This window comes from Asterias amurensis, chromosome 19 (assembly GCF_032118995.1).
Source record: "Asterias amurensis chromosome 19, ASM3211899v1".
NCBI classification, from domain to species: Eukaryota; Metazoa; Echinodermata; class Asteroidea; order Forcipulatida; family Asteriidae; genus Asterias; species Asterias amurensis.
In genome coordinates this window covers 10,893,204-10,920,451 of record NC_092666.1, presented here as the reverse complement: position 1 = coordinate 10,920,451, position 27,248 = coordinate 10,893,204, and the positions used below count along the sequence as shown (strand labels likewise).

The 27,248-nt window shown below is 38.5% G+C and overlaps 1 protein-coding gene across 2 annotated transcripts in view; it reads right to left on the bottom strand.

Annotated features, from left to right (window-relative positions):
- LOC139951383 (vang-like protein 2) overlaps positions 1–27,248 on the bottom strand; it is a 52,629-nt gene that overhangs the window by 17,172 nt on the left and 8,209 nt on the right. The window contains exons 2-3 of one of the 2 annotated variants that reach the window (XM_071950260.1): positions 13,285–13,347; positions 12,285–12,345 (exon numbers count right to left, since the gene is read on the bottom strand). The gene's annotated coding sequence lies outside the window, so the exon portion shown is untranslated. Of the gene's footprint in view, positions 1–12,284; positions 12,393–13,284; positions 13,348–27,248 lie in introns of those variants that run through there. The other variant, XM_071950259.1, reaches the window with a different exon arrangement.

The following is a 27,248-nucleotide window of genomic DNA, read 5'->3' as shown; positions in this document are numbered from 1 at the left end:
AAGTGCTTAGCTTAAGATAAGATAAGAACGAATGGTCTACCACAGGGCAGGGTCATGCCACAGGTGTTAGACTTTTTAATCATAAAAGTCACTCTTAGTTTACGGTAAATTAGTTTTTTTTACAAACGATAATTATAAATTTATCGCCCAGTCTCCAGTATTTTTCTTATCGCTTTTTTTGTGGTTTTTCTTGTAATTGTATATATAGCCACTGTCTGTTTTTTAATGTTTTTTGTGTCAATGTTTTTACTGTATGCGAGCATTTGAATAACCCTTTTTGGGATCTAACAAAGATTATTGTATTGTATTGTATTGTACTGTAAATCCACATTCACCATAGTGACTCTCCAACATCTACAATCAGAATATTTGCTTGGATCAGCGAAGTGTCTGTAACACAACTTACAAACTCGATCGTTCTTTATACGCCAACCAAGCTGAGGTCATAGCTCCATGGTCATAGCATACATGTACCCAGCACACAAAAGAACACATCCAACAAAGTAGAACCAGAATCCGTAATCCCATTGGACGTTTTCTTCCAGGGCCTCGCAGAAATTACTGAGACTGGCTTTGGTGTTATTCTAGATCTACCGTGCGTTCCCACCTGTAACATGTATTCTGCACATTCCCATACCCTTTTACAGCGTGGTCGCGGTATATTTACAGCGCGGAGCTGTTCCTCAAGTATTGTACTTTTAAGCAGCCCAGTTTACCATGCTTCCCCATTGGAGTTAATTTTGTCAGTCTCCAGAAAAGTACTTAAGCAAAAAAAAGGTCAAATGGGAACAAGGCTATCACGTAGAACCCATCAACAAAGTAAAACCCATCAAACAAAGAAACACCCATCCAACAAAGTAGAAGCCGTCCAACAAAGTAAAACCCATCCAACAAAAGCAGATTGCTAAATAGAAAACAAAGAAGAACCCATCCAACAAAAGAAGATTGCCAATAATACAATGTAGACCTAGGTTTTGAGGTATTTCACTTCCACTTGCACCTGTCACTAATGGGAAGACCTTCCAAGTGGGGATGACCAAATACCAAGAAACTTTATTGAGCTTTCAGGGTCGACAGATTACACATGAAGCATATGGAGTGCAGGGTGCATTTGTGATGGAATCAAACTAATAGAATCGACTGTTAGAAATATCAGTATTGACAAACAAGCCGAAACAGACTCACAGGGGTGAAATTTTTCAAAAATATTTGCGGATAAACTTAAAGGCAGTAGGACACTATTGGTTATTACTCAAAATATTTATTAGCATAAAACCTTACTTGGTAACAAGTAATTGGGAGCTGTTGATAGTATAAAACATTGTGAGAAACGGCTCCCTCTGAAGTAACGTAGTTTTCGAGAAAGAAGTAATTTTCCACAAATTTAATTTCGCGACCTCATGTTCATTTAAAAAACAAATCAAAAGTTACATGCTATGCAAGGAAAACTGCAAAGCAAAGTCTGTTTTCTTAACTCTGTTTTTCTTTTGTTACTTTGAGGTGCAAGAAAAACGTTGTTAGTTTCTTAGATATGACTTTAGGGTCGGGCAGGAGTAACCCATTACGACAAGGGAACCATGTTGGTGTTTGTAAAACCTTGCAGTCTGAACTTACAGAAGTGTGTTGTTGATGGTGTGGATGAATTTAATGAATGTATTGCTCCACAGCGGCATTTCTTTGATCCGGTTTATTGATTGTTGTCAACCCACTGACTCGGACATGTCAATCTATTGTCTATGAAGGACGGACATTCTCCACAACAAAACGCCACATAGTTTCTCTTTTAGGCCAATTAACAAAAAACCATGTTCAGCATCCCGCTGCTTCCTTTTTACAGGCCGTTTTTTTTTTTTTTTTTCAAGTTATTTTTTCTTCTTAAAAAAATAAAGATGAAAAAAAAGAAGACAACAAATTTGTAGAAAGAAAAAAAGCCCAGCCAGTTATCTTAAAAAAGGTGTCAGGCGGCAATTTTGAAAAAAAGAAAAAGGAAAAGAAAATCCTTCCTTAATTTTCAAAATATGCAGGATGCTTAACATGTTTTTATTTATTTGGCCTTACACATCTTGGACAATGACCTCTCAAACAAAAGTGACCCCAACTCAGCAGTTAAAGACCCATAAGCTTTCATGGTGTCACGTTTACAAAACAAATACAGAGATCTACCCTCTCTTTAAAACGAGTTAAGTGCAAACCCTGCTCTGTATTCAAATGAAATGAGAGGAACCACAATGCCCACAAAAACTTATTTCTGACAAACCTGTTGATTCAGAACTACTTGTCTTCCAAGAAGACTACCCTTAAGTTGTGGTGGCATTTAGAATCCTCTTTCCTTTTCTGTGAGGTCATTCAGACACAGTACTAAAAATGGTTTCAAGCAGTTTTAACTCATTCAATTTAACTTTGTGTGTCAGAACGCTTTTAAACCATAGAGTGTTTAAACCATTTGAGTAAAATCGGTCAGAGAGGGTGGTTTTAACCCTGAACCACTTTGGTTTTATCTTTTAGCACGGTGTTAGCACTGTGTAAAAACAACCACGACCAGTTTAAAGTCCTCACAGGTGACCAGTGACTCAGGGTAGCATGCCATAAATTGTTAAAGGGAGCATCTTTTCTACACACTTCTTTTAAAACCAGGTTTAACTTTGATCTGCATGAATGCAAGGTAGTTTTATTTTTGTGACCACCCCCAGCTGTTACAAATGTAGTAAGATTAGAATGGTTTGGGTCTAACTTAAGTACTCTGTCAAACATGGCCCCTAACGCTATAATAATGTTGAATACATCATCATATTCCGTCCCAACTGTGGAATCGTCCCAACTGTGGAATCTTCCCAACTGTGGAATCTTCCAAACTGTGGAATCTTCCAAACTGTGGAATCTTCCCAACTGTAGAATCGTCCCAACTATAGCAAGTGGTCCCAACTTGAGTGTTACAGTTTGGACGTACAAATGTATAGCTTGGATTGCCGGGTTGTTATAGTGACAAAGATGCTGTGAGAGGGCAAAGCCATATTTGAAAGGGCCCCTCCATTGGAAAATCTTAAAGACCATTGGAAACTTTTGAAGGGGCACCAAGGCCAAGACCAGGGCAACTGAGGGCTTGGCCTCCATGAAATTCCAGGCCTAACTACAATAGCTCCTGCAAAATTTCAAAAACTGGTACAGTACTGATGTAGATGACTTACCAACAGTTTCCAGTCTCTTCAGCTGAGTATGCCTGATTATCCATTTGAGACCATCAAACTTTAGTCCCTCTGAACAGTTGACATTCCTCACATTTCACAAAATTACAAAAAATCCTGGACCTTAATCCTTGTCAAATGCACCTTCTACCATTCGAAACACAAGCCACCGACGACGCAGACAAAAATAAAAAAATCAAGCAAGCAGTAGTGAGTTCATCAGAACGACAACGACCGATGGAACCGTCGTTGTGTTTACACTGCGTGTTGATTCTAGCTCAAAGCTAGTAACTCAAAGGTCAAAATGATCCTGTCCTGTTTATGAGGCCACTGCCTGCCCTCATAGGTAAAGGGAATAATTTATAAAGCCCCCACCCCAAAAACCAAAACATGTTTAGCGTCCTGCCTTTAAAAAAAAAAAGGAATTTTTTTTTTCCTTCTCCAAAATGACCTGTCGATGCTTTTTGAAGACAACTGGCTGGGCTATTTTTTAATTTTGCTCGTCTGAGATCATGAGCATACAGTGTATGTATCCTACATGTACTTTGCGTAAAAAAAAACCCACAAAAAAAAGGAGGCAGCCTCTATAAAAAGGAACAGGCGGGGACGCTAATCATGTTTTTATTTTATTTGCCCTTTAGAACGTTTGAGATGCTCGGTTGAATTATGACCAATCTACTCGGCTGTGTTTAGATTAAGAAATGTGGTCGGAAGATGCTCTTGAAGTGAGGTCAATCAGAGACGCTGCTTGCAACTGCTATGAGCGAAACTTGCCCTGCCGCAGAATTCATGCATAATTATACAGCAAGCCAAGACAATCGGTACAGACACACTAGTCACTATCGGGTCTTGTGTGTAGAGTTTCAAGCCTGATACATTTACGCTTGTGAAAGGGGAAGTCAGGCCGTAGTCAAGCATGATATATGGCCCTTGGAAAAAAGTAGGAACTTCATCAACTACAAGGGCTGACCTACATGTGTCCTACAAATAATTGATAATTTTGTGTGGTCAAACCAAAACAGTTGTTATACATGTACATGACATGTAATTAATGAGCCATGGGAAGTTGAAATAAAACAAAATTACCAATATGAGACATCACCTAACATATCACAAGTCTGGACTGACTTCAAGGTGAGGGCTAAACAAATCAGGTACCGCCATCAGAGGCACTTTGCCACCTAATCCTGGGGCTGAAACAGGGCTAATCCCTTCACAGTTCCTACATATGTAATGTACATATATGTACTGTTTATACATATTATATGCATGATTGAACTGGTGTAACATCCACTAGGCGTCTGGCCTTGCTCCAGGGCACAACTTAGTGTCTATGGTCTGGATTCGAACCCCCACTCAGCTGCTGACAACACCATACCTTGTGTCCAGTGAAAAAGGCTGCTTGGCTACCTAATCCTGGGGCTGAACAGGGCTACTCCCTTCACGGTTTCTACATGTAAATGAATGTACAAATGTACTGTACCTTGTACTGTACCTTGTACGCATGTGTAACATCCACTAGGAGTCTGGCCTTGCTCAAAAGGGCACAAGTGTCTATGGCCTGGATTTGAACGCCCACTCAGCTGCTGACAACACCATACCTTGTGTCCAGTGAAAAAGGCTGCTTGGCCACCTAATCCTGGGGCTGAAACAGGGCTACTCCCTTCACAGTTCCTACATTTAATGTACACATGCATGAACTGGTGTAACATCCAATAGGAGACTGGCCTTGCTCAAAGGTACAACTTGGTGTCTATTTATGGCCTGGATTCGAACCCCCACTCCGCTGCTGACAACACCAGACCTTGGCTCCAGTAAAAAAAGGCTGCTTGGCCATGGGACATGCCACAAAATAATAATGAGTACTCTGCAGGGTAGTGCTGCATTCTACTTTGCTGTAGTAGTAGTAGTAGTAGAAGTAGTAGTAGTCAGATGCCATTAGGTTGGATGAATCATACATTACAATATAACCTTGGGTTTTGTACATTATGGCTCGATACAATGTGATCAGAATCCACCTGTTGTCCACCTGTACTCATCACATTAATTGTACAGTCATTGATCAAAAATCTCATATACACAATAAAAAGGATTTGTCATTATACCAAACTAGGCACGATAGTTGGTCCTTTGGAAAAAAGTACATCACGAGGGCTGATCCAAGTAGAGTACATACATGTAGGCTATTTAATCACAATTTTTCAAAGGCAAACTCCACACCCCCACCAGTTAAAAAAAACCCAACCCAGATTAAGATTTAAGTCTGTCTGTTCTTGTTTGACATCTCTAACTCAAGCAAAAACTTCCATACTAAGAAATGCCCCATTTTCATCCTATTTATGGAAAAGAAGAAGAAATAAATAAAAAATAAATTACCAGAATTTCTTTTTTACTGTCAAATAAGTATCATCAGCATCCATCGGTGTACGTGTTTACAGTGAAATTACAACTGAAGAAAAAAAGTAAAAAGACGCCTCTTGGCTTTTCAAAGATAATTCAAAGTTTTCTGCAATTCCTTCTCATGTCATTTGACACCAACAATGCCAAAGATAAAAGCACTAAGAGAACGATGTCCGGCTCCCTATACCCACACCTTTCCATTAGCAATGAAAGCCACCTTAAAGGGGTATAACTTGGTTACAATAATTCCTGTCTTGAGTCAGCGAGCTTGCGGCAGTCTTAAGAAAAGCGAGCAGGGTTGGTTTAAAGATGACATGTATATTACATTACAGTCCTTTAAGGGCACTGGACATGTTTGGTAATTTATCAAAGACCAGCATTCTCACTTAGTGTATCCCAACATAACAATTGGTCATCGAAGTTGCAAGAGAATATCGAAAGAAAAAACACCCTTGTAGCACAAATTTGTGTACTCTCAGATACCTAAAAAAGGCTCCGGCCTGAAGTCTTTTGTTGGATTCAATATTTGATTGAGAAATAACCTCTTTCTCAAAAACTACGTTACTTCAAAGGGAGCCGTTTCTCTCAATGTTTTATAATTATCAACAGCTCTCCATTGTTCGGTGCCAAGTATGCTTTTTCGCAAAAAATTATTTTGAGTAATTACCAATAGTGTCCAGTACCTTTAAGGATATAACACTAGCAGGGATGTTGCGACAGGCGCATTGTGTTCCCCATAATGAGAGAGAGAGAGTCGTGAAGGCGGAAAATTTCAAATTACAGGCTGGATTGGACCGAGAGAAAAGGCAACATCTACGGGCCGTTTGTGAAGTTTAAACCGGACATCATGATGCAGTGCCACAGACTGACTTCGCAATGGGTCACGTACAAAACATGATTACTTACAGCTCTATGTGAAATGTACACACCCAGGTGAGAGCGTTTACATTGTAATGTACACCAGTGTCCACGAACAACAGTAAATGAATGTACATGTAGCTCGAGTGAGTAGGTTTACAGTCTCTAATTAAAATTTGTGAATTACTCACACCGAAAAGACATGATGCTTAAAATTGCTTGGTCGTGCTTAAAATGATATCGGTGCAACCATTGAGGAAAGGTAAAGCTACAACAGCATTCTCCCTTGTGCTTTACAGTGGTCCACTGGCCAAACGCCAGTAAAAACACCTGAGGTGAGGACCGTTTACAATTCTCCGCAAAGCGGTTCTGTAAAAACAGATGTGTTCTTTTTTACTTCACGGAGGCAACGAAGGCGATTGTCTCTGTGCCCCCTGTCTTGGTGCCCTTCAAATGCTCGGACAGTAGAAATTGAAAATTTAATCATACATGTAGGTTGCCCTTTACCATGGAGAAAATTCCTTGGTGCCCTTGCCCTTTCAAAAACAAAGCATGACAGGAATCGGATTGTCAAGATTTGCAGTATATCACATTTTTCCCATGAAAAATGTTTTTTTTTTTTATTACTTTAAATCAGTATTAACACTCAGTGCATTAGACATTCCATCAAAAATGGACTGCCTTTTGTTCTCATTCATCTGTAAATTATTAACAGATTGTCAACACTGCTTTCCCACAGGAAAACAAACAAGCATAGGATGTTATAAACTTAGGTAAATGGTGAAACCCCAATTACATATTTGTACTTGATACATGTATTCAGGGGACATAGTCCTCCTTTAATTTGTGGCTGTTGACAGAGAGTATGCCTTACAAAAATTGAGTGGACCAATGCTGGTCGATTTAGCAGCTGAAATTTTATGGCTTCTCTGATATTTATCAGTCAATGTAGATATATATACAGTCATATGGAACTGTATGGGGTGATATTTTTAATCACCCAATGACTAAAACTATTTATACATATATGTCCGAAATGTTTCGGTCAGCGCTACATTTACACAGTCCATTTTAAAGGGTCTCTCATGTAACTTTTGTAGGACAAAAAACACAATGTCCACAGGTTCACACTAAACTTACACAGTTTGAAGATATTGATAGTAGAAAGCTTCCCTGAAAATATTATGTGCTGAGGTGCTGTAGTTTTTGGGAAATGAGTAAAACAATGTCATGAAAATAATTTTCTTCTCATGAGGCAATTTAAAAAAAAATCATTTACAAACGTATTTTCAGGACATTGTTTTACTCATTTCTCAAAAACTACAGCACCTCAGTAAGTAATATTTGAAGGGAAGCTTTCTACTATCATTATCTTCAAACCCTGTAAGTTTAATGTAAATCTATGGACATTTTGAAAAGGTACCCAAATCCTTTAAGGAATTTCATGTTAATCCTGGTTATGAAGCCAATGCTTCTCAGAACAGTTAAAAATCAATTACATGTCCATGTAGCCAATAACCCCATGGAGAGCATCAATAAGTTTTAGATGTGGGATGAAAACCACAGAGAATTACTCCAGAGAAAACCAACTAGGAAATGAAAACCCCATCAACATTTTAAAAAATGTGTAAACTTTTTAGCGTGTGAATGTTTCTACATTTGAAACTGGTTGATGGTCACTACAAAACCATTGAGAAAAATACAATTATGACATTACTATCAGTCCTGATACTTTACGGAGGCAACGAAGGCGATTGCCTCCGTGCCCCCTGGTCCACTGCCTTAGTGCCCTTGAAATGCTACGTGTATCCGTATAAATTTACAATTTCCTTGTTGCCCTCTATCAAGGAGAAAATGCCTTGGTGCCCTTGCCCTTTTAAAACAAAGTACACAGGCCTCGCATACATGTTTAAAAAAATTAGGCTGCTTAAACTTTCCAGGGGCAAACAAAGTTCTAAGTTTGGATTTTTACAAAAAGCTCAAGGACTATATCCCTAAATATCCACCCTGTTACTGGCTACATTTTATATTCACAGTTTTGACTTCCTCAGACTTGAATCTGATTCCTAACTCCCACTGAATAACAAAGTGATAAATCCAGGGGTCAATCACCATAGCAACAAGGTCATCTGTCCATAGCCCCTACTACAGCAGTGAGGCTGTACATCTCAATGTTTATCACTGGGTCAGAGGAGGTCTTGGCTCATGTAAATATGTGTCTGGGTGTTCCTGGGTGAAGAGAGATTCCCAGTCTGTAAGGTAAGCTAAGACTTGGTACAAGATGTTTCAATCAATGTCTTAAGTCTTCTGTCTTAAGCCCCCTCAAAAAACATGTTTAGTTAGCATCCCTGCCTGCTTCCTCCTTGAAGGCCGCATCCTTTTATTTCTGTTTTTTACAAAATAAAGTTTTCCAAACGATCTCAAACGAACAATTTAAACTTGGACAATAATCAACACAGTTAGTTTAGCCAGTTGTCTTTAAAAATGTGTCGGGGGCCATAGAAAAAAGAAGACAAAAAAGGCCCTCCTCCATTTTTTCAAAAATGCAGGACGCTAAATATTTTTTTCTTTCTTTTTGGCCTTATAAGGTAGTCATCTTATTTTACTTCTTACAGTCTTTGTCTTCTTGTTAGATAAAACACTGAGCAGTCTGATTCTACATGAGTACATGAACAAGGTTAAAACAGACCTGCGTGTTCATTTTTAAAAGGGCAAGGCCATTTTCATTATAAATGCAAAGGACACCTCCATTGGAAAATCTTCAAGTCTATGGAAATTATAAATGCGAAGGGCACCTCCATTGGAAAATCTTCAAGTCTATGTGAATTAAAAATGCAAAGGGCACCTACATTGGAAATTATTAAAGTCTATTGGAAACCATTAAAGGAGCATGAAGGCCAAGACTAAGCCTGGGCAACTAGTGCGACTAGTATCGTAGTCACGACATTTGACAGCTCAGTCGATTCGCGACTCCTCCTGTTGTTCAACTATTCGACTAATTATGCCACCACGACTATTAGAAAAGTAGTCACAACTACATGTACCTGCTTGGTGAACCAATTGTGTCGCTCAGGACTATTCATGACAACATATTTTACTTTTGAGACATAATCGGATATTGGTGACACCATCATGACACAATCCTTCAATCCTTTTAGCGTGAACTTTACTATATTGTGCCTGCAACAAACACTATGGTGCAATGCATCTTGAGACTAGTGTTGAAGTAGTGACTATTTGAGGCGCGACTAGTCGGGAAGTAAGTTTCACTAGTCACCCAGACCTATTGAGCAACCTTGAAGGATCTAAATCCAGCTTTGAAAGGCAGGCCATGCCCCAGCAGCATCTCCTGCAACAGTTACATACAGATAATCTTGAGCTGTTTTGAAGCTTAAACTGATGTTAATTACACCACCGAACTATAATGATTACAAAGATGTTAAGAGGCTTTGAAGCAGGCTTCAAGCTGGTAGGCCACCCTGAGATGGGACCATGGACATAATTTACAAAAAGTGCTGTCCTTTCACATGAGGTACATTTTGTAAAACTGTACAACAACGCTGCAATTTAGCAAGGAACCCTCGCTACCTTTTAACGGACATCATATTTTTTTCAACATGTCCATCTTATAGCGTTGTGCAGTGGTCCCCCAAATCAAAACACACACAGCTAGAAATCTGTGCTGTACAAATACAGCGCAGGCAGTAAATGTTTTTACAGACAGCAGAAATATGAAAGACCAAGTTTATTCCAGTCGGCTTGTTTGACAACTTAACACTTGTACTCCCGTTCTTTTTTCCAACTTGCCCAACAGTGGTTGGGAAAACAGCTAATACAAACAACCTTCCCTTTCTCAACTCCATTGTCACGTTTATTTTACCCTGACAATGGCTGTTTGTAACAGCAAAAGAAAACCCCCATCAGCACTGAGTCAGTGTGTTTGTGTGTCGATGCGCATCATGGGGTCTGTTACCGGCTTTTACGACAGCTTACCAACTAGGCCGCCTTTATGTTTCTCAGACAGAAATTGGTTGAACTTTGGTATGAAGTGGATACTTTGATGAAAAGAGTCTTGAATGCTTTCAACTGAATTGAAGGAGAGGGGGGGGGGCACGACTTTTTTAAGGAGTTTAACTTGATTGCGAAATTCAGTGTGCAATTGTGCATAATAACATGAGTTGTAAACAGAGTGTGTAAACCACAATATTATTCTAAAGATAAGAGTTTAGATTTTCAAGATAAAAACTGAAGGGGTGGTTCTGGTAGTCATTGCTGACAAAAAAAGTCTGACGCTACAAGTATGGTCCGAAACTCAGGGGGTATGTTGAAATCATGGTTCATTCTTTTCATGCACAGCCTAGCCAAGCAAAGCAGTACGCACGATTTGCGCACAGGTTGCACAAATTGTTGCCGATACCCAAAAGACAAAATATTTACTGATTTCACGTATATTTCAAAGTTCAACTTAATTTTGCACCAGGTTTTTTTTTAGTTCCACTTTAAGTGTTTTTTTTTTTATATTCAAATTCCTCGGACAAGTTTTAAGAGTGCGAATAGTGTAGGAGAGCAATTAAACTCTCAAAAAATAGTGGCCTGTCTAGCATCTAGTGTCTACACACATTCTTGTGCTTCAAAGTTGGTCATTATCGTCCCACGCATACAGAAAACAGATTTAAAGAAATCTACATTGGTAAAAATACTTGTCTAAGATCAGAATGTACTTAAATTGTACATGGTCTAATGATGATAGTAGAAAACATCCCTTGAAATATTTCTGTCTGAAATGTCATATATCATGAGAAATAAATAATCTAATTTTGAAGCTGGATTTTATCGCACAGTGAGCGTTTAATTCATTTTTTCTTTCTTTTTTAATGTCATGCAAACTGTGTAAACAGTTCTTCACTATTTTCGGCCCAGATGGTCGATAAACCTCAAACTTCTACAGGTTTGTCAGTTTACGAAAAGTGATTACACTGCCAGCAACTGATTTGTTAGCAAAAACCAATGCTGTAATGTTCCTTAAAGGCAGTGGACACTATTGGTAATCATTCAAAATAATTATTAGCATAAAACCTTACTTAGTAATAAGTAATGGGGAGAGGTGGATAGTATAAAACATTGTAAAAAACGGCTCCCTCTGAAGTGACGTAGTTTTCGAGAAAGAAGCAATTTTCAACGAATTTGATTTCGAGACCTCAGTTTAGAATTTGAGGTTTTGAAATCAAGCATCTGAAAGCACACAACTTCGTGTGACAAGGGTGTTTTTTCTTTCATTATTATTTCGCAACTTCGATTACCAATTGAGCTCAAATTTTCACAGGTTTGTTATTTTATGCATGTTGAGACACACCAAGTGAGAAGACTGGTCTTTGACAAAATTATCAACAGTGTCCAGTGTCTTTAAAAAAGTCAAGTTAAAGTGAAATCAACTACTCTGCTTAGATAGTTGATAAAATAATTTCTAGAATCGCAGATTAAAAACTCCAAAAACAGTGCAGAAATCCAGACGGTGAAAAACCTGTCAATATCTGAGACGTGAAATAAACATTGTGCCCTCACCCCATATGTACAGTAGTGCATCTGAATGTAGACTATGCCCACCCTATGAGTTGCACATAGCATTGCGGTGTGTACAAAAGCAAACCGAAAGGTGGGCACCTAGTGAAAATAATGGAACCTGACGGGCTGCTAACAAAAAAAGAAAATGTCACCCTTTTGACAAAATTCCCCGACCGTATTCCTTCTCTAATCACACAGATAAACCTTTGAAATTGTCAACCACAACATGTTAAGAAATAAAGGTTTGATAATTTAGTGAGATGATAAGAAATGTATACTTACATGGGAAGGAACCTTTGGGGTGAATTCTCCCCCAAATAAGATGTCAAAATCGTAAGGCAGTCTGTAAAAAATCCATACATAAACAGGACTTATTGCAAGCTAGCAAGCAGTAAGCCAAGCACTTAGAAAATTGTGTGCACAAAGAAGCGGACTGGGCTATACCATTCACAGGGCTGCATGGGGGTGTTTAGTGGAGGTGGGACAATAGTGGAGGGGCTTAGATCAATACTGTGTAGGTTTTCTTAAAGGGCATTAGCATGACAATACGTGAGGGGGGCTGACACATTATTGGGTGAGTTACCTTGAGAAAACATGGGTAATGTGTGAGTTTGGTAAGGGATGCCCTTTGTGCATGTGGGGTCAGGAATTAAGACGGAATGAAAGGGTTTAACAAAGAGTTAATAAGTAAATGATGGATCAGTGTGTTGTGTTGTTAGTCAGGATCCAAAGAGTAAGAATAATATTCATACATTGAGATAATCACATGAAGAAAAAATAGGAATACAAACCAACATCCAATTACGACTAATATCACAATGGCAAGGTAAATAAACAAAATACCAGTTGATCATCTTTGGGGTTTTTTCAGAAAGAGAAGAATTTTTTTAAAATTTTGTATATATATTATATTTTCCTGTAGGAAAGAGCCAGACGAAAAACTTACTGGCTTTGTCGTGAAGAACTTGAAGTCTTATACCTGTACATCAATCGCCAAGAGAATGGTGCCAAGATGAAGCAAAAATGTGTGAATAATTTAGTCTTATTTTTTACTCTAATTATTTTTATTTATTTTTTTTAATTTTATTCATTTATTAAAAAAAAAATCTTGGAAAAAACCCCCTAATGTACTGTAGTAGGCCTTCATGTACGTGAAGGTATACTTTGTCTTAAAGAACTTACCTTTTCAGCAAGAAGATAATATTTTTTTCTTGAAAAAAAAAAACAAACTATGTATTAGGCCTCATGTATGTGAAGGTATACTTTGTCTTAAAGAACTTACCTTTTCAGCAAGAAGATGATGACATTTTAGAAACACAAGATGAATCAACTTGCACTCTTTGATCTGAAGAAGATAAGACACAATAGAAAACAATTATAATACGTGTGAGGGGGACATTCAGAATAATCAATGATAAACATGTTAAAAAATAAAAAATAAAATTATCCACCCAGCCTATAAGATTTAAATTCCATTTTAATATCCAATGGCTTTGTAATATTCTCTATACGCTAAAGAACGAAGTAATGCCACAAAGGAAGATGATTTACTACATGTAGATCAAATGTCTCAAAAATCAATAGTTTCAATTGCTTTTTCTGGTTTAATTTTTTTTCTTCTTTTAATCTATACTTCAGGAATAAAATTGACTATCTTGGCCAGCTAGGTCATTTTTTCTTCTTCTTTTTCGTTTGTTAAAGTGTACGCTTGAATTTCAGTTTTCAGTTATTTCTTTTAACCCTCACACCCACAATCTCGAGCAAACCCCACCCCCTTGTTTAACATTGACTATTCTGAATGGCCCATAACAAGCCTGGATATTCACATTTGAGAGGGCAAGGCCATTTCCAGTTCACATCATGGATGAAAGTTGAAAAAGGAAAAAAGGAAAAAAAAATTATGAAAATGGCTGAGTGGAATGGACTCCCCCTAATTCTTGACACAAAATGATGTCTCATTACCATTCAGAATCTGTGCATCAACAGAATGACAAAACTAAATAGGTTTGAAATATATTGATTCCTTGGGACTTTGCTCTTCCATTTGAAAAAAAGACCTTTTTCTTAAAGACACTGGACACTATTGGTAATTGTCAAAGACAAGTCTTCTCACTTACAAACCTGTGCAAATTTGAGCTCAATTGGTCGTCAAAGTTGCGAGATAATAATGAAAGAAAAAACACCCTTGTCACACGAAGTTGTGTGCTTTCAGATGCTTGGTTTAGAGACCTCAAAATCTGATTCTGGAGTTTCGAAATCAAATTCGTGGAAAATTACTTCTTTTTCGAAAACTATATGTTACTTCAGAGGAAGCCGTTTCTCACAATGTTTTATACTATCAACAGCTCCCCATTACTCGTTACCAAGTAAGGTTTTATGGTAATAATTATTTTGAGTAATTACCAATAGTATCCACTGCCTTTAAATGATTGTTTCTTAAAGGTCTTTGGTACTTCTTATACGACACAATTCACAATGTACACAGATTTACATTAAACTTGTAAGATAAAGATAAATATAAATGATGATAGAAGAAAGCTTCCCCTTAAAATAATTACTTGCCGAGGTGCTGTAGTTTTTGAGAAATGAGTAAAACAATTCCACAAAAACTAAATCAGCAATTAGCATGTACAAAGGGTTTACGCAACTCTCCTGAATGCACTGCACTGTGAATTCCACTTTTTTTCTTCTCATAAACTTGATGACAAAGGAATCTGATTCTTCTACAGATAAATTATTTTACATAATTATGTACTTGTTTATTCACAGTGAGTAGGGATTCATATCACAGGGGTCGAAATTGCCGCTAGCCCGCTAGCCCGGGACTACCAGATTTAAAGCCGGGCTACTGTTTATTTCTCAGTTTGATAGCCCGGCGAGCTAGTGGGAAAATAATGCAAAAATCATCATCACTAACAATAAAGAACTGTGCTATGGTGTATTGTAAAGTTTGAGCCGTGACGCAAGACGAAATGTGTCTTTCGGGCTACCAAAATCTCATCAGGGCTACTAAAAGTTCTTGATTACTAGCCTTGCTGACTACCATGAAAATACACTTAATTTCGACCCCTGTATCATGGCCAAAAAATGGATCTACAAAAGGTATTAAAACCCTTTAAATAGACGTCGGCCAATTCTAGAGGATGAATTACCAAAAATTGCAGACTGCCTCGCAGGACTGTTTTGCAAACAACCCCAAGGAGTTTCCCCTAGTCTGAAACGCAATACTAGTAGCAGAAGGCATGAACATTCCCCAAGAACTCGCCAAACCAACCAAATCAACCCTCGTTATTATTAATTCATGCCGTGGTTAAAGGTGAAGTAGTGTGAAGTTACTTGTTAAAGGTAGGATCATAGACTGGTAATATGTAGGATCATAGACTGGCCTGCATGTTTTGTTTTTTAAAGGGCAACGGCACAAAGACATTTTTCTCCTAATAAAGGGCACCCAACTGTACAAGGAAATTGTTAACTTCTACTAGAGCATTTCAAGGGCACCAAGGCAATGACCAGGGGCATGGAAGCAATCGCCTCTGTTGCCTCTGTGTAATATCAGGCCTGTAACCAAAACTTTTGCAAACAACTCTGAAGGATTTCTCCGCCAGTCTGAGACCAATAGACTTTTATCATGCTGCCTCCATCTTGGTCATGTACCTCGAATCGAACAACAACAATGAATGCTAATAATAATTTTGCAAATAGGTACCAGACTATTTTGTTCTTCCAGCCTCGGTTTGGTAACATTGGTACCAATGGGAGAAATTCAAGATGGCTGCACCATAATAAAGGTCTATACTGACTATATGTAGCAGAAGGCATGAACATTCCCCCAGAACTCAACTCACCAAACCAACAAAATTAAAGGCAGTGGACACTATTGGTTATTGCTCAAAATAATTATTAGCAATTAGAACCTTTCTTGGTAAAGGGGAGAGGTTGATGGTATAAAACATTGTGAGAAGCGGCTCCCTCTGAAGTGCCATAGTTTTCGAGAAAGAATAATGTTTTTTTCTTTCATTATTATCTCGCAACTTTGATGACCGATTGAGCTCAAATTTTCACAGGTTTGTTATTTTATGCATATATGTTGAGATACACCAACTGTGAAGACTAGTCTTTGACAATTACCAATAGTGTCCACTGCCTTTAAGCCTCGTTATATTAAATTCATGCTGTGGCTAAAGGTGAAGTAACGTTAGTTACATGTAATTCTTAAAAGTAGTGTCATAGACAGGTACATGTAAATACCCAAAACTTTTTAGTCCATAAGAACTTGATTTATTTATATATTACTTATTTATTTGTTTAGTCCTACAGCACAACTAGTGCCAACACCAGACTGGCTTATGAAACAAGCAGAAATGTTAAGTTTAAGAAGTGGGAGGTAAAACCCTCATGGGGAAAACCCAATCCACATGCAAGGCTCTGGTCCGAATAGGATTCGAAGTGCATGGGGTCTGCTAGAAGTGACGCAACTGTTGATTCTGCTAGTGTAAATCCTACAACTAATTTGAAAAACAATTTTCTCTTTGAAGAATGGTTTTGATAATTTTTTTACCCCCAAACACTTCCCCATTTTACAGGCCAACCGCATTTGAGCATGATGTCCTGCAGTCGTATGGAATTACCCCCCCTCCCCCATACAGTAGTAAGTTTTTAATGTCACCCACTTTACATGTGCGAACACATGTATCGAAAATTCTTGTGCGAACACATGTATCGAAAATTCTTGTACCGTAACAATCTTTTTAAATCAAATTGTGCTGAAAAAAACCCAAGGCACTTCTGTGGACTATGAATGATACCCACATGGGTAATCCCTACAGCCTCCACTCACTAATCCTACGCATAATTCCTCGTAAATTACAAATCCAAAGTCTAGCTTCTAGAGTCAATCCGGTGGTGAAGTAGTCCCAACTGAATTTTTATTAAAGGGCTTAGGACTAAACATGGTTTGTACATTGAGGTCATGTCATTCTGACTGTAGACCAGTAGGCCTATAGACCATGTTAATTTTGTTTACAATAGGTGTGACCTTGTGCATTCTGTGGGTATTCTGGCAGGCAAGATACTACACTTGGGTCCTATGGGAAAGTTTACATTTTGTGTCATAATTTCCACATAAATCCAAGAATTATGGAAGTAAAAGCTGGACAAGTTTTGAGATTTGCCCCCTTTCATCATATCAAAAGTTGATAGGAATTAGACAGTGCAATCTCCATAAAATTAAGATTTTATGTTTTATTCCGTAAGGCTGTGTACAAATCGTGCCTGCAGGAAGTTCAGGCTCTGTGGCTCTTTTATAAACATGTGATGTCACAGGTCATTTAGACCAGTAGACTTGTGGACAAGTCGTTAAAAATGTCTGTCACTGTTGCAGTGGTAGTGAAATGAATCAGTTCTCTTGAACTTAAAAGACACTGGACACTATTGGTAATTGTCAAAGATCAGTCTTCCCACTTGGTGTATCTCAATTTATGCATAAAATAACAAACCTGTGAAAATTTGAGCTCAATTGGTCGTCGAAGTTGCGAGATAATAATGAAAGAAAAAACACCCTTGTCACACGAAGTTGTGTGCGTTTAGATGGTTGATTTTGAGACCTCAAGTTCTAAATCTGAGGTCTCAAAATCAAATTCGTGGAAAATTACTTCTTTCTCAAAAACATTGCACTTCACAGGGAGCTGTTTCTCACAATGTTTTTTACTATCAACCTCTCCCCATTACTCGTTACCAAGTAAGGTTTTATGCTAATAATTATTTTGAGTAATTACCAATAGTGTCCACTGCCTTTAAGGTGTCCAGTGCCTTTATGACCTAGACAAGAAGGTATTTAAATATTTGATTGACTTCAATGGACAGGTGCATTTTATAAAAATAATGGAGAAGATCGGAAATGATGTCCAAGCATGTGGCGAAGCTTTCGATCGAAACAAATATTGGATACATAATAATGTTTTTCTTGGGGGGAGGGGGGGGGGTAATCATCTTTACTTGCAGCCCAGAAGCTGTAATTGCGACCGACACAGCTAGTCACTGAAATATTATAGTCTTATTAAGGGTAAACCCTGCTATAGGATTCGTACTGGCTCATTTACCAGGTGTTTTTTTGTATAAAAGCTGTAAAGATTTTAGATTAAAATGCTGAAGGTTACTGGGTAAATTCCAACAAGAGAAATAAAATTGTCATCAAAAAACTTTTAAGCACCACCACGCATTATCTTGAAATATAGAAAAAGGAAAGTTACAAAAGTTTTGTATCTCTAAGCTGTACAGATGATCACAATTTAGATTAAAATGCTGAAGGTTGTTGGTTGAATTCCAACAAAAAATAGTTGTCATCCAATAACTTTGTAAGCACCACCGCACGGTATCTTGAAATGTAGAAAAGGAAAGTTACAAAAACTGTTTGTATAGCTGTAAAGATGTCGTTTTTAAGATTAAAATGCCGACGGTTACTGGTTAAATTCCAACCGGAAAAATAATTGTCATCCCAAAAAACTTTTAAGCACCACAGTATCTTGAAGAAATGTAGAAAAGGAAAGTTACAAACATACATTAACTAACTGAGACTCCCACCAATGGTCCCTGACCATGCCAATTAACGGCACAATACCACTTACAGAAAGATTGGCCCTTCGCTACATTTACGCTTAATTAAACAGGGACAACTGCACACGGGTGACTCAATTCGGGAGAACGCCAAACCACCAGGGAATTACCTAAGATTTCCTACAACGACGACGACGCAAACATGCCAGCCGTGATTGTCAAAATCCTGATTGAGTGAACCCAGGCACGACTTGTCCGATTATTCAAGAAGAAAAAAGAGAAGAAAAAAAAAACTCAGAGAGGAAAGAAAAAGAAAGGAAAAGAAAGAGGGGGGTCGTTACTGATTTGAGGAGGGTCCGCCCCTGATAAATTGGAGACCATTGTTGGAAGGCGAAAAGACTTAAAATGAGTTTATAATTGAAGGGCCCGAAGGTGTACCAGTTTGGGGAACAAATAATGGACATGTCTGGAGTAGGATGTTTTTGATACGATAGTCACGATGGAGGCTGACTCAATACTGGTGTTAGCGCAAATTATCGAGCTGTACATGTACAGTATACATGTACATGAAAGTAACTGTTTATAATTTCTAACAAGTAGGCCCTACATCAGAGTAATCTCAACTTTGTAGAAAGATTTGCGGTAACACCATGTATGAATTGGGTGGTTGTAAAAAGAACTGTTGGTTTCAACGAGTATGCTCTGATCATCTTCTGGAGAAAAAGAAAAAGAAAAAAAAGAAGACGATCAGAGCATAGCCTACTGATCAAAACGTGGAGGTAAAACTAACGGCTCTTTCCTGAACCACTCCAACTCATTTAGAGATAGTCACTACATGTACAATGGTGTTACCGCAAACCTTTCCATATCATATTTCCACTAAGCAAAGTTTCAAATCCTACTACTCTCAACTTTGTTATTTTCTCAACTGATGAGAACCAAACAGTTCTACATATGTACTCATTAAAGCCACTGGACAATTTCGGTTAACAGTATTTTCCAAGCGCCCACACTTCGTGTATCACAACTTATATAAAATAACAAACCTGTGAAAATTTATGCTCTATCAGTCATCGGAGTCAGGAGAAAATAATAGGAAACCCTTGTTTCGCCGTGTCATGACATGTGTTTACTATAAATCCGTAATTCTCAATGTCGAGAATTGATATTTGTTTTATTGTTTTCTCCAAAAGTAAAGCATTTCATGGAACAATATTTCACCATAACCTTCTGTAAACCCTGTAAGTTATTTGTAAATCTGTGATTTTATTTGTTCCTGTTCCGAAAGTGTATAATGGCTTTAAATGGACATATGGTACACACCATACCTAAAGGAGGCACTTAAGGCGATTGCCTCCATGCCCCCTGTTCAATACCTTCATGCCCTTGAAATGATCTGGAGTAGAAATTTATAATTTCCTCATACTGTAGGGTGTCATTTACCAAGTAGAAAATGTCTTGGTGCCCTAGACCATGGTACTTCAAGGAGGCACTGAAGAATCGCCCTCATGCCCCCTGTTCAATGCCTTCATGCCCTTGAAATGATCTGGAGTAGAAATTTATAATTTCCTCATACTGTAGGGTGCCATTTACCGAGAAGAAAATGTCTTGGTGCCCTAGACCATGGTACTTCAAGGAGGCACTGAAGAATCGCCTCCATGCCCCCTGTTCAATGCCTTCATACCCTTGAAATGATGTGGAGTGAAATTTATAATTTCCTCATACTGTAGGGTGTCATTTACCAAGTAGAAAATGTCTTGGTGCCCTAGACCATGGTACTTCAAGGAGGCACTGAAGAATCGCCTTCATGCCCCTGTTCAATGCCTTCATGCCCTTGAAATGATCTGGAGTAGAAATTTATAATTTCCTCATACTGTAGGGTGTCATTTACCAAGTAGAAAATGTCTTGGTGCCCTAGACCATGGTACTTCAAGGAGGCACTGAAGAATCGCCTTCATGCCCCTGTTCAATGCCTTCATGCCCTTGAAATGATCTGGAGTAGAAATTTATAATTTCCTCATACTGTAGGGTGCCATTTACCGAGAAGAAAATGTCTTAGTTCCCTGTAGACCTTTGACCTGAATAATCCCAACTCTCTGCTGTATCAAGCGTTTTAAATTTTTCTACGAACCAGTTGATCATCGACCAATCATGCAAGAACATTAACAAAAACCTCCCCCATGCAGCACGCGGTATTTTCGCGCGACTTTGTGGAAGAAACGCAATAGTCATGCTTATTAAAATGAAGATGTAATGTTATTTGCAAGCTCATTCTTTTTGAAAAAAAAAAACCCAGTATGTAATTTTGGCAGAAAATGCCTGGTTTTGTATGGAGCGCCACTTATAAATTCCTAGCATTCCTAAATTTTATCTTGACTCATCTTCTTGTTTTGTACCCAGACAGACTCCCTCCCTGCTAAACACTCTTACAAAAAGTTGCAAAAAAAGCGGGAATTATCTAAAAACCGCCAACAAAAGAAGCAAAAAAGAACACCCCATCATTTCAGAGAAAAAGAAACTTTCCATAAGTGCCCTTTAAACTGTTTAAAACTCTGTAGAAAAACATTTCAACGAGGAGAACAGTTTACTAATCACCAGGAGCTCTGTAATAGAAAGCTGCTCTCCCCCAAATGGCCCCATACCCCAATGGGGAGGTCACCCACCCTGAATGACCCTCCGCTCCTCTATTGTGATCGGTAGTTACCGTGGCAACTGCATCAATGAGGTGTCAATCAGGGGGACGGTGGTGAAAGAGAGGAGAGGTGGGACCCTTAGGGTGGCTCTACCAAAATGGATAGATTAGGTGTCACTTTGGTATTTGGTTGCCATGAAGTAAAGGGTGTAGTTCATATTGCTGTCAGGACAGAAATCTGTTAGAGAACTTTTATTTTGCAACAACTGTATACTTTTTTCCTTGCTGAAATCTGCATTAGTTAAAATCATGGGTACACATTTTTTTTTGCCAATTTTATGAACAACAGTTTGAAATCCACTGATATGCAATCATGATGTTAGGGGCCTTTTAGAGTAGGGATGAACCCTGACTGTGTGAACACCTAGGCCAACCTGTAAACCAGAGCTGCCAACATTTGCATCTTGCAATCAGGGAGATTTTTTACAAAAACTTCGGGAGACATTTCCACATTTATATCGGGGAAAGAGTTTCCATAACCAGGGAATTTTTCAAACTTTGTGAATCAGAACATGAAAATATGGTATAACATGTACATCTACATCTCATCTACATTTATGATAAAATAAGTTACTTGGCCTTTTCAGCATCTAGACAAGGTGAGAAGACAATGAAGAAGTTTTCAATTTTAGAAGTGGGAGGAAAACCCCAGAGATTTGTTCCAAGGAAAACTCAGGAAGTCAAGTTGGGACTGATAAACCCAATCCACATAGTGCCCCCCCCCCAGTAAGATTCGAACCACCACGGGGTCCCCAGAGGTGAAAGGCGAGGCAAGACACCACTGAGCCAACCTGACTTCCCTACTTAGGCCTACATTCAGAAGAAACAAATAGGCAGAATCAGGAAAGGCTGGCACTGGCAGCTCTGTGTACACTTTGTAGCCAGCAGCGAGACTGAGGGCCTGCTCACGCCATACCCACAGAAATAATAAACATGTACCCTACATGTACCTCCATGCAAGTACGTAGCAGAATGACGATGCCAATTAACATTTTAAAGAGTAGCAGCAAACAAATGGTAGAAAAATGTGCTTACAAATGTACCTTTATAAAACTGAGGTATTTCTACCTTTTAAAAAAACTGTTCAAAGGTATTTCTTTGTACGACTGTGTACACACGTAGGGCACTCTAACCTAAGTGTTGATGCGTTAAATCTTCGAGTAATTATTGATGTTGCTTATAAACAACATGTGTACGAACATGCATGCCACAAAAGAAAAAGGAATTCATCTTCTTTCAAACTAGTTCCTGAGACCATCAGGTACAAACATGTTCGTCTCTGACTAACACCAGAACCCCTCCACCACTGCCCCAAGGGTGTCCTTAGACACAAAAACCTCTTCAAATCCTCCAGCATTCAAGAAGCCAAAACAACAACAAGGTAATGTATTTGTCCTCTACGGAACCTGTCACATTCCTTTAAGATTGGAAGTACAGGAAGAAGATTTTCTTAAAGGCACTGTACCTTTTGGCAATTGTCAAACACCAGTCTTCTCACTTGGTGTATCCCATCATTTATAAGCATAAAATAACAAGCCTGTGAAAATTTGGGCTCAATCGGTCATCGTAGTTGCGAGAAAATGATGAAAGAAAAAACACCCTTGTTGGACGAATTTGTGTGCTTTCAGATAGGAATAAAAGACTTCCAGCTAGAAGTCTTTTATTCGTGAAAAATTACCTCTTACTCAAAAACTACGTTACTTCAGAAGGAGTCGTTTCCCACAATGTTTTACTATCAACAGCTCTCCAATGCTCGTTACCAATCAGTTTTTTAGTGAATATTTGTTTTGAGTAATTACCAAACGTCTACCTTCCCTTTAAAGGCACTGGACATTATTGGTATTTACTCAGAAAATATTTGTTAGCATGCAAACTTACTTGAATAAGTAACGGAGCATTGGAGAGATGTGTGAGGAACGGCCCCCTCTAAAATAACGTATTTTTTTGAGAAAGAGGTAATTTCTCACTCAAATAATAAAATACTTCAGGCCTGAAGCCTTTTAATCAGGCACGTGAAAGCACACAAATTTGTGCAACAAGGGTGTTTTTTCTTTCGTTATTCTCTTGCAACTTAGATGACCAATTGAGCCCAAATAATTATTGTTATTTTATGCATTTCTATGGTGGGATATACACCAAGTGAGAATACTAGTCTTTGACAGTATTACCAAAGGTGTCAGTTGCCTTTTGTTACAGGAACACGTTGCCTTGGATCGGATGAGTTGGTCTATAAAAAGCGTTTGTAACCGATTTTTATAAAGATGTTTTAAAAGTAGAATACAATGATCCACACAAGTTTGCCTCGAAATTGCGTGGTTTTCCAAATACTGTGCGAACTAACACGGTCGGCCATTTATGGGAGTCAAAAATTTGACTCCCATAAATGGCCGACCGTGTTAGTCGACGAGGTAAAAGGAAAACCGTGCAATTTCGAGGCATGTTTGTGTGGATCATTGTATTCTACTTTTACAACATCTTTCTAATCATATATGCATTTTATAAAAAACAGTTACAAACGCTTTTCAAAGACCAACTCGACCAATCCAAGGCAACGTGTTCCTTTAAGTCTAATTGGAAACTTTTGAAGGCAAAGACTTTGGGCAACAGATCTACAATGACCTTCAAGAACAGGTGAAAATCCAGGTGTCTACACATCATCAACACTGCCAGAAAAGTCTACCTAATTTACATGTACCAGTCCATGATGAGAATCAGCCAGCCAAGGTGTATCGACATGGACAGACAAACTTCATCACCAGAAGAGGCCCACCCTAACCCCTGACCTTCCCCACTGACCTTTGACCCTTACTGATGGAATGAAGCTCATTATGTGGTGGATTTATAGCCTCTGAGGTAAAAAGCCAAATCCCAAAAGGCTTACTGGTCCTTTTCAGCAAATGTTGATTTATAGGCTCCTTGGGGTAAATATTTGGCTGATTGCAAAAAAAAAAACACCCCAAAACATACACATTTAGAATTTACAGGTGACACGTATTCTACAGGTTTCCCATACAGCATGTACAGATTTCCTGAGCAAAATGTTGTAAATAGCAGTCAAGAGACGATCAGAAAAAATACCACGTGATGTTGAAAATGTGTATGACTTCTCTGCAAACTTTTTTATGTTAAAGCTAAAATTTACAAAACATAGCTCAGCAACTTTTTGTGTGCTTGCACTGTCAAATTGGTACATGTAGGCCTACCCGCCGCTCAAATAGCCTAGGATCTACTGACTGGGCAATCTCTGTGGTCTAGTTTGTAAGACATATGCTCTGGAATGTCAAAGGTCATGGGTTCGAATCCCAGGAGGATGACGAGGAACATTCTATTCAGTACAAGAGCTGATCCATGTGGTGTAGGCTTTAAATAGACTTTTCATCACACTTTTTCTGATTTTTGTTCATGGGAATAAAACTTGGAAAACAGAATGTTAAGAAGAATCACGCCTGACTTTGAGAGGGGCACCAAGGCCAAAGACCTGGGGCAACAAAGGCCGTGGGCTCGGAGTAACGCCAGGCATGTTTATATATGCAAAATATGTTCAGCCAGGCCTGATACTTCACAAAGGGACCAAAGGCGATTGCCTCCATGCCCTTTGGTCATTGCCTTGGTGCCCTAGAAATTGACAATTTCCTTTCCCAAGGAGAAAATATCAAGGTACCCTTGCCCTTTCAAAAATGAAGCATCCCCTGTTCATAGTACCATCCTTTCTACCTTGTTGAAATCACAACAAACATGTTTTTAGTTCTCGTTCAGATTTCAAAGGCGGAGGGGGGGTTGGGTGGGAGGAGGGTCTCCTGATAAGAGAACGTGCTTCTCCTGCCCTGTGAGTTGGTGTAAACATCCCAAACATCACGTTCATGAGTCATGTTTGAATGTGGGTTAGTATGTCCCTACTGTACACCACACACATGTAGCTCCTCTGCAGGCTTCAGAATGCATTCTTCTCATCCATAATACATCAAATGTACTTGAATATCTGGAACATGGGAATAGGCTACTTAGAGATGGCTTCCCGTGTCATCTGTGATACATGATACCCTGACAGTTACGTGGTCTGTGAGGCGCCAGTCTAATTCAGACATGTAGCAGAAAACCTCATTGAAACGAACACGATGGTACGTACGGTGTGTACAGTTTCATTTTAAAATCCAATTACAACAACATAGGTTTAAAATTATAGTTGTGTCGCTGCTTTGAAAAAAAAATATTATTGACTCTGTTGTGATGTTAAAGTCACTGCAGCCGATTTTACGAAATGCTAGGATGTATCCTATCTCGAGTTAAAATAGGACGAGTAAATAGGACTCATCCTAACTTAGGATGGGTTCAATGCGTCCTACGATGTAGCGTCTGGTTACAGAACTTAACTCATCTTATAACCTAGAATTTATCCTCAGTTAGGAGGAATTTGGTGAAATCGACAGCAGGACACTGTTGCTATTTTAAAATTACTCAAACATGTCAAAATAAATGTTAGCATAAAAACTTACTTGGTAATGAGCAATGGAGAACTTTTGATGGTAGGCCTATAACAAAATTGTGAGAATAAATAATTTATGCAGTGCGCAGTGAGGTTTTTATTATTATTCAAACGAAAAAGACCACCAGGCTTGTCTGTTTTTGTGTTTACAGGGCCGGCCTAGTGCTAAAATCAATGGCATCGGGGATGCAGCTAAGAAACGGAACTTGTACGCAGACAAATCTTTATGCAAAAAAATGAAATTTGAGGAAAGCAGAGCAGAGCAGCGTGGTTTCTTTTTAAAGGATTTGGGCATTTTTTTGTAACACAAAACACAATGTTCACAGATTTAAATTGAACTTACCACGTTTGAAGATAATGATAGTTGAAAGCTTACGTGTATACTAGCTGAGGTGCTGTAGCTTTTGAGAAATGATTAAAATAATGTCACGAAAATACGTTTCACATGTTAAAATAATTTTGGTTTTTAGAGACCAAAATTATTTATGTGTCTTGTTTCACTCTTTAACTCAAAAAGTACCGCACCTCAGCAAGTAATATTTAAAGGGAAGCTTTCTACCATCATTGTTTTTAAACTGGGTGAGCTAAATGTAAATCTGTGGACATTACGTTTTGTGTCCTACAAGAAGTACCCAGACCCTTTAAGATATTTTTACACAAAAGAAGAAGAAAAAAAATATGAATACTCTGCAAATCTCAAGAGGTCTGAGTCACTGGTCCATGGTCTAACATTACCCGGTAATGAAAGATCCAATATGGTAGGCATTATGATCTGGAGTCCTCATCGAACAGTGTGTAAAGTGGATTAGGTGGTAGCATAATATACGCCATCCAGTCCTAGAGGACTTGGGAATGTATAGTGTGAATATCAAACGCGCTTAGTAAAAAGGTCATATCAGCCCAAATTGCATAGAGCTGCTTTTAATGCCATTGGACCCTTTCGGTAAACAGTATTGTCCAAGGCCCACACTTCGTGTATCACAACTTATTTTATAAAATAACAAACCTATGAAAATTTAGGCTCAATTGGTCATCGGAGTCGGGAGAAAATAGTAGGAAAACCCACCCTTGTACTGTAGCTGCACGTTTCGCCGTGTCATGACATGTGTTTAAAATAAATCCGTAATTCTCGATATCGAGAATGGATATTGCTTTACTGTTTTCTCAAAAAGTATTCATGGAATAATATTTCAAGAGAAGTCTTTCACCACTACCTTCTGTAAACCCTGAAGTTATTTGTAAATCTGTGAACTTTTTGTTTTCCTGTACCGAAAGGGTCCAATTGCTTTAAAGGCAGTGATGGACACTATTGGTAATTACTCAAAATAATGTTTAGCATAAAACCCTACTTGGTTATGAGTAATAGGGAGAGGTTGATGGTATAAAACATTGTGAGAAACAGCTCCCTCTGAAGTGACATAGTTTTTGAGAAAGAAGTAAATTTCCATGAATATTTGATTTCGAGACCTCAGATTTAGAGTTTGAGGTCTCAAAATTAAACATCTGGAAGCACACAACT